The sequence below is a fragment of the Pristis pectinata genome, chromosome 22 (genome assembly GCF_009764475.1).
Source record: "Pristis pectinata isolate sPriPec2 chromosome 22, sPriPec2.1.pri, whole genome shotgun sequence".
NCBI classification, from domain to species: domain Eukaryota; kingdom Metazoa; phylum Chordata; class Chondrichthyes; order Rhinopristiformes; family Pristidae; genus Pristis; species Pristis pectinata.
In genome coordinates, this window is record NC_067426.1 from 8588802 (window position 1) to 8598161 (window position 9360).

The following is a 9360-nucleotide window of genomic DNA, read 5'->3' on the forward strand; positions in this document are numbered from 1 at the left end:
CATTGAGAGATTCTTGTGTTTAAGGCAGCAAGCTCAGCTCCTAATGTGCACGCTGTTAAACCAGTGGGGAACCTAAACTCAGCCTATTATGGAACTGTCTGAATGGCATCACACTACCAAGCTGAGATGTCCTGCTGTTCTTGTTTTCCTGACGTTCTCATTCTTTCTGCCAGATCTCTAGTTCTTTTGTCTAGTCTAGGAGTTTGAGCTTTAGTTAACATTGTATTTTGTACAAACAATAAGACAATATCAATAACCCATGGTTAGACCAACATCTTTGTAATGCCTAGGTTGTATGAGCAGTGAGATAAGATTATCCACAAACCTACAACAGAAAATGCTTCAATTCTTTATGGAATTTGATGGTGAGATTCTTAGTCTTCCTAAGAGAAAAACAAAGACCATTTTTTTATAATGTACAGATCTACAGGATGAAGTAAGGAGGCAGTTAGGAGTCAACCACATTGGTGGGTCTGGAGTCACATATAGGTCAGACTGGATAAGGAAAGCAGATATCCTTCTCTGACGGACATTAGTGTACCGGACGGGTTTTTATGATTGTCTGATAGTTTCACCATCATCACTTCTTTTAAATTCCAGATTTATTTAATTACTTGAACTTAAATTCCCCGGTTGCCACGTGAGGTCTCTGGATCAATGGTCCAGATCTCTGATTACTAGTCCAGTAACCTCTCAGTGTATTCTATCTTCCACAAACTCAGCAAGTCCCAAAGCATATTATGGGCAATGAAGTACTTTTGAAGTGGTTTTGCTATCATAGAAAATATGGCAGCCAATCAGTGTACAGCAAAATCCCACTTGATCTGATGTAGTGATGTAGGAAGTGTTTGGGTGGGCAACAGAAGATCATCAGGAAATTGTGGAACAAGTGGATATGGAAGAAAAAACAGTGCCTCTTTGGGGAATCTACATTGTTTAATGTTATCAGTGCTTCCTGATATTTTAGATCATAGGCCAGTATCTTTCACAATGCTGTTCCACATAATTCCTCAAAGTTCCAGTCCAGAACGTTCAGACCTAGAAATCACAACTGACATTCCAGGGTAGTACAGAGTAAAGGATGAAACTTGGTTCCATCAAAGTCAATGATATTTCAAACGTTCAAGGCACATGTTAGTGCACGCGACAGAGGAAAAGCTCGTTTGTTTTTGACAACACAATGAAAAAATAGAATTAAAAAATACACCGGTTAGTTTTCTGAGATTTTTCAAGGAATCCTCCTTGGAATAGGAAGCCTTAAGAGTATGATCCTATGTGGAGTTAAGTTGAATAACTCTTTTATGACTGGCACGAACATACAAGTCTGAATGCCTCCTTGTGTGTCATTTATTCTCTGTTGTTCAGTACCAGCCAGGCCAATTGTACCTCAATGAATAACTCACGTTAAACAACTTACATTTGAAATGATCAACTGTCAAGTATGTTTGAGATAAAAAGCAAAACTACAAATGATGAAAAATGGAAATAAAAATAGCAAGTGTCAAACATGAGGACCTCAAGCATTTATGGGCAAGTCCCACGTCACCATCCCAGAGCCTATCAGCAGTGTCCACAAGGAGGCTAATGGAATGTTGATCTTTATCTCGAGAGGGTTGACAGACATTAGGGAGGAACTTAATCATTATTGTTGAGATTAAACGATAAGTGGTACAATACTAAACTCATTTCTGGGTGTCCGGCTTCACGGTGGATTATGTGGTACACACAGATTTACCAGAATTATACCAGGACTTAAGGGGTTAAATCCTGATGCCAGGCAGCATTGGAATGGCTGAGAGTAATGGATTTTTGTTGGAATTTGGGTGTCAAGAGACATAGAACAAAGGCCACTCAGAATACAAATCAGAATTTCTGTGTTTCTTATGCAAGTCAGAAATTGCTTCTGGAAGTGAAAACAAAAAAAGTCTTTTAAAAATTTGTCATAGATATAATCTAAATTTTCTCTTTAGTTGTCTTTTCTAAGTAACTCAGTGAGATGACACTTTATATATCTTGCCCCAGCATCATCAAACAAAATAAAACTAATGAGGATCTCCACCATAAGATGGAAACATAACATTACGCATTACCAATGTCCATTACGCACTTCTGCTCCTCAAGTGCTCCTGAAGTCTCCTTCACATGTTAATGGGCCCAATGTTCAGCATTTTCTGATTTCATTACAATAGATTCATTGACTGGGATCCTCCACCAGTCACATTCCCAAAGTCCCCTTGTGCATCCAATGAGTCTCTGGGTGCAACCTTCCTCCAAGAGCTCGACTGCCAGCCGACCAATGAGGCCAAGGGCAACACTAGCCCTTTCTGACCGAAAATGGCAGGCCTTGTCCCCAGAATTGCTTGGAACCAGAATGACTCTGAATTTCACAAATATGACAAGAAATAGCAGTAGAAAAGCTTAAAAGAGTTAAAGCAGTGGAAAACAATGGAAATAATTAAATGCATTTAAATCAATTCAGTTAACTGATACAAAGGGAATCATCTTGCACTTAAAATTAATTCCTCAGATGGAACATTCCATTAAAAGGCATAAACCCATTGGGCAAACCCAACCCTTTGGAGAACTATAGAAGTCTGTAGTCACCCTTCCCATGCCCTTCCCCATTGAATTCCATGAGGAGACACAAGAGACTGCAGGTGCTGAAATCTGGAGCAAAAAACAAACTGCTGGAGGAACTCAGTGGTCAGACAGCATCTGTGGAGGGAAACAGACAGTTGATGTTTTGGGTTGAGACCCTTCATCTGGACTAGATGAAGGGTCTCAACCCGAAGAATCGACTGTCCATTCACCTCCACAGATGCTGCCTGACCCACTGAATTACAAGAGGAGTTTGGCAAGGGAAGACAGCTGGGCTGGGGGTGTGATCAGCTAAGGGAAATCTTGGGACCTCTACTGTCATTGGAGAATCCTGATGTTCTGCACAGTTACACTGTAAAAGCCAACAGTTCCAAATGGATTTGCTGAGCTTTAAGATTCAGGCCATGGTTTTCTTAGTGTCCCATTCTGGCTTCTTCGGTAAACTTCAAGGGAAGATACAATCAAGAATTTCCAAGTTGAAATTTATAAAGGAAAATGTAAGCCTTCAATACATGGTTCAGCCTTCCCCTGAAAGGTGGGATTATGAGCACAAATGTGTCTCCGGGAGACAAGTAACAGATAAGAATCATTCATGCATCAGCACGTCACGGAATATGTAGCCACATGTCGATGTTGCTGAACACGGGCTACACCCTGCAAGTGATCAAATCTCTTGCACTTCAGTTGATCTCCTCCATTTCAGGAACAACAAGCAAAACAATAAACTAAAGCCTTATGAAATTTAGTTGCAAGGGCATTTAAATGAAACAAAAAAAAAACTCAGCTCATTAAGGCTCATCTTTTTGGAAACATAACTCTGACATCAAGGCACCTTTGTACATCTTCTGTAAATGTAACGTAATGCTCATGTTACTGGGCTAATAATTCAAAGTAAAACAAGTTCCCAAGAATAGAAAACAAAAATTCACAAGATTTTTTTTAGAATAAGTCATTTTATATATACTGAATATGACATTTGAAATAAAAGTCCCAAGTCCTCTCTGTGCAGTAGCAAACCTCCCAAGGCTCTGGTAATTGCAAGTTTTTAATAAGGACAGGTAGAGTGTGCAAGGTAAGACCAGGTGTTGTGCTACTAACATGCAGGTGTGGGTATCTCTCTAAGGCTGTAAGGTGTAACTGCTGTACTGTTTGAGTGGGCAGTTTTATCACTGATAGGTAAAGCTGGCTTTGACACTGAAAAGACGACTTGATCTGTTGGGGAAGGTTAATTAACCTGGACAAATTAGTCAGGTGAGGTGGATCCATCAGGTGAGGAAGATCCATTGCAAATAAGGGAGGCCAACTCGTTGTTCCATCCCCTGCTTCAAATAGTTGGAAAATGAGGCAGCTTCCATAAAAGGAGCATAATTTGAACAGCTTCACGGATAGAAAGGTTTAGAGGGATATGGGCCAAATACCAGCAAATGGGACTAGCTCAGGAGGCACCTTCATCAGCATGGACGAGTTGGACCGAAAGGCCTTTTTCCATGCTGTATAACTCTATGATTCTGGATCTCTCCCACCCTGCCTTCTTTCATGCACTTCAGTGATCCAATATGACGATGTACTGAGGAAAACCTACCATCCTAGCGCTAATATAAAAACAGCAGATGGTGGAAACGCTCAGTGGATCAGGCAGCAACATTTGAGATGGAAACAGTGTTAAAGTTTCAGGTCAGTGACCTTTCACTGGAACGGGAAGTAGAAATGAAACAAATTTAAGTTTGCAGAGAAAGACTGGTGGACCACTGGGAAGGTCATTGACAGCGTATGGGCCAGGAGGGATTGACTGACATGAATGGTGGTGGTGCTGGTGAAGGCTGGTGTCTCTGCCACTGGCCTCCTGCACTGTTCCACCTTAAGTTCAAGAAACAAGGCATAGGAGGCAGGTGAATGGGATGAGTACAGATGGGTGCAATAGCCACTGTGGCTGTGCTGTAGGACTCTATGACTCTAAAGAGCACTCATCTTCCAGTTTACAGCTTCCAGGACTCAACATTCAACCCAACGATTTCAGATTGTATCCATTCCAGTCTTGTAGGACACAATTCCAGCGACCAGTACTTTTTCCCTCTCTACTTACCTCCTCCTACTTACCCTTCCCTCAGACAACCACAGGTTATTCCCTGGCATTTACCACCTTCTTTCATCCAGTGCAGTCACCACACAATTCCTGTCAATTATTCAATCTCTCCTGGCCTCTGCCCTACCTCACACCTTCCCTTCTGTTCTATGCCCTGCCCCATTTCTCTGCAACATAAAACTTGGTTCATTTCCAACTTTACATCACAGTTCAGTTGTCTCTGACTCACCCTTCATACATGCTACACAACTTGCTGAGTGAAACCAGCATGTTTTGTTTTTTTATTTCAGATTTTCAGCATCTGCAGTATTTTATTTTAACATTCACGTACAAGGGCTGGTCCATCAAATTGCATTGAAATCTGGAATGTTAATCATGCAACAGCTCAGCCCAATCAGCTTCATTGGGGAGGATCCCATGGCACTGTCTTGAAGAAGAGTAGGGGAATCATCCTGACCACCATTTCAACCAGCAATCATGACAATATTAGCCATCCTATCACAGTCACATTGCTGTTTATGAGAAATGCAATGCACAAATTGGCTGCCACGTTCCCTACGCTAATGTAGTCCCCACACTTATAAAAGTACTTAATTGACCATAAAGCACTGTGGAACACCTGAAGGGGCTGAACAATGCTTTGCAAACACAAATCTTTCTTTCTTTGCAATTAGTTTCCACACTCCTTTCTAAATTTTGCTTTTTTTTTCTGTTTTTAAATGTCCATCTAGTTCCATATTAAAAATTGATGGATTTGACATATGAATCAGCCTGGATTTTTCTGCTATTTCCTGTTCTGTGCATAACCACAATGTTTCAACATGCCACATCTGATGAGCCACCTTCATTAGTCAGTCCATTGCTATTAACAGGGAACTACTGGCAAAAACATTAAACAGAACAATTTTGTGCTGTATAAAATGATTAAAAGCAGGAAGTAACACAGGCAGTGCAAAGAGACACTGCAGGAAGAAGGTGTCATGAAAACAGGTTGTATAAAAAGCATCCTTCGGTGGTAAGAATGTTATTTTGCATTGAGATTTGCACATCTGTGATTTGGCTTTTGCAGAGAGAAATTTGAAGCTGATAATGGATTATGTGTCTGTGACTCTTAAAAGCTAGCTTACAGTGTTCAGGGTCTATGAATTATTTTGTAATTGCAAGGAGAATAATCTGTCAAGCATGAAAACAAAATTCACGAGTCACAAGAGTCTGCAGATGCTGGAATCTGGAGCAAACAATGAGCTACTGGAAGAACTCAACGGCTTAGGCAGCATCTGTGGATGGAAATGGACAGTCAAGATTTTAGGTCAAGATCCTTCATCTTTCATCAGTTTAAAGAGATGAGGGGAAGGGATGGAGCAAGAGCTGGCAAGCAGTAGGTGGATCCATTTGAGGAGGGTGATAGATGGAGGAGGGAAGAGTGGAAATAGCAACAAATAAAAATTCACCTCATGTTCCTGATGCTGTGTTTGTGTGCCTGGTGATGACAGACTGCATAATCATACACGTTCACAATAGCCAAAGTCATTGGAAATGTGCTTATTTATGGATTAAAATACAGTAAAATGTTGAGCTATCTTGGGCAGATTTTACTGCCGGTTTGTACACGATTGTTGAGTTATCATAATTTGGGTGTTAGATTAAATGCTGGCTGTGTCTTCAACAATTAGTCAGGGCAATGCAACGCTTCAAGAAGAGTATCAACATTAGAAGCAAACATCAGTTCTTGGCAGGTTTGCATAATTCTTCGAATGGACTAGAATTTGACCTTCTTTTATTTTGTCTTATTTGGATTACTCAGTCCTCCAGTAAATTTCCATTCCACAGACCTTGAAAACATCTCCCTTAATAGAAATTACTGCCAGAGTATATTTGAACTTTGCCCACAAGTTTTGATGTCAGGAATTGTAGCTTCTGTACTTTTCATAATTCCTTAAAACTGTGCCTGCGGCAGTGGGCTGTCTTGCATGTTGCCTTCTTGGAAAGAATTGCAGAAAATTTACAGCATGGGGGAGAGATGTCCTTCAGCCCATTGCATGTGTGCTAGTCAAAGAAAGAGTTACTTAATGTAACCCTAACTTGTTGCTCTGGGTCTGTTGTCCTGCAGGTCACAGTTCTTCTAGTACATATACAAGTCATATTGGGGAGGGGGGATGTAAGTCCAAAGTAGCTCATGCTCCCCCAATTCTTCTGCTCCTAGCTGCAGAAATATAGACTGAAGGATCGTGAAAGTGAAACAGTACCATTATAGGATAGTAGTGTTATCATATCAAGGCTGAACACAAAGTGGAGAGTTAGTTAGATAAATAACTGAAGGGCAAAAAAATGTACTCAGGAAAATTGGAAGAGTCTTTCAAAGAACTGTCACAGACTGAATGAATTGATTGGTAAATTGGTTTATTATTGTCACATGTACCAAGATACAGTGAAAAACTTTGTCTTGCATGCCATCCATGCAGATCCTCCCACATTCCAAAGACATACAGGTTAGGAAGTTGTGGGCGTGCTATGTTGGCGCCGGAAGCGTGGTGACACTTGTGGGCTGCCCCCCAAAACACAATGAAAAAAATGCATTTCACTGTGTGTTTCGATGTACATGTGACTAATAAAGATCTTATCTATTTCATTACAACAGTGCACTGAGGTAGTACAAGGTGAAAACAGTAACAGAATGCAGAATACAGTGTTATAGTTACAGAGAGCACAGTGCAGGCAGACAGTAAGGTGCAAGGCCATAACAAGGTAGATTGTGAGGTCAAGAGTCCATCTTAGTGTACTAGAGGACTGTTCAATAGTCTTAGAACAGCAGGATAGAAGCTGTCCTTGAGCCTGGTTGTACGTGCTTTCAGGCTTTTGTATCTTCTGCCCAATGGGAGGGGGGAAAAGAATGTCCAGAGTGGGTGGGGTCATTGATTGTGTTGGCTGCTTTACCAAGGCAGCGAGAAGTGTAGACAGAGTTCATGGAGGGGAGGCTGGTTTCCATGATGTGCTGAATGGGCTTCTTTGACCTGCATGGGCTTTGACTCTATTGGTTTCTGAGACAAGAACATGACAGCCCAAGAAAGTAGGAGCAGGAGTATGCCAACCCATGCTGGCCTCAACTCCTCTCCTCTCAGTTCCCCTTAACCCTCAGTTCCTTGGGTTTTCAAATATTTATCTATCTTGACTTTAATATATCCAATGATCTGACCTCCACCACCCTCAGGGCAGAGAATTTCAGGAATTTGCTACCCTCGAAGAGAAGAAATTTCTCCATACCCCTTTGGCATTCTGACATGGGATATTATATCAATGGGCAGTGTGCATAAAGTCACCACAGTCGCAACATCATTTGGAATTGGTTTATTATTGTCACATGTTCCGATGATTGTTTTTCCCTGTACTACATCAACGCACTCTGTACTAACTCAATGTAACTGCACTGTGTAATGAATTGACCTGTACGATCGGTATGCAAGACAAGTTTTTCACTGTACCTCGGTACAAGTGACAATAACATACTGATACCAAAAACTTGTCTTGCATACAGTTCATACAGATCAATTCATTACACAGTGCATTGAGGTAGTACAAGGTAAAACAATAACAGAATGCAGAATAAAGTGTTACAGTTACAGAGAAAGTGCAGGCAGACAATAAGGTGTAAGGTCATAACAAGGTAGATTACAAGGTCAAGAATCCATCTTATCGTATGAGGGAACTGTTCAATAGTCTTACAACAGCAGGATAGAAGCTGTCCTTGAGCCTGATGGTACGTGCTTTCAGGCTTTTGTATCTTCTGCCTGATGGAAGGGGGGAGAAGAGAGAATGTCTGGGATGGGAGGGGTCGTTGATTGTGTTGGCTGCTTTACCGAGGCAGCGAGAAGTATAGACAGAGTCTATGGAGGGGAGGCTGGTTTCCGTGATGTGCTGAGCTGGGTCCACAATTCTCTGCCGTTTCTTGCGGTTGTGGGCAGAGCAGTTGCCGTACCAAGCCGTGGTGCATCCAGGTGTGATGCATTGATTAAAAACTGGTGTGGGTCAGTGGGGACATGCCAAATTTCATTAGCCTCCTGAGGAAGTAGAGGTGCTGGTGAGCTTTCTTGGCTGTGGCGTCTACGTGGTTGGACCAGGACAGCCCATTGGTGACGTTCACTCCTAGGAACTTGAAGCCGTCAACCCTCTTGAACTCAGCACCGTTGATATAGACAGAAGCATGTGAACCACGCCCCTTCCTAAAGTCAATAACCAGCTCTTTTGTTTTGCTGACGTTGAGGGAAAGGTTGTTGTCATGACACCATGTTACTAAGCTCTCTATCTCCTTCCTGTACTCTGACTTGTTGTTATTTGAGATACGGCCCACTACAGTGGTATCATCTGCAAACTTGTAGATGGAGTTAGAATTAATTTGGATGCACCTTAAGTAGACTAAAACAAAACATCTCACTTGAGTAACCTTAAATCCCTGGTTTAGAGCAGAAATACACACAGCTCTGAGCTTTCATCAAATGGAGAAGGGACAATTTCAGTGGGATGAGAACAGATCTGGCGCTGATAAATTGGAATCATTGATTTTCAGGGTAACTATCACTGAGCAATGGGAGGCCTTTAAAGTAGAGATGTTTCAGCTACACTCTAGGTAATTCCCATGAAGGGAAATTAAAAGCCAGAGCTATATGGGTGACCAAGAAAATAGA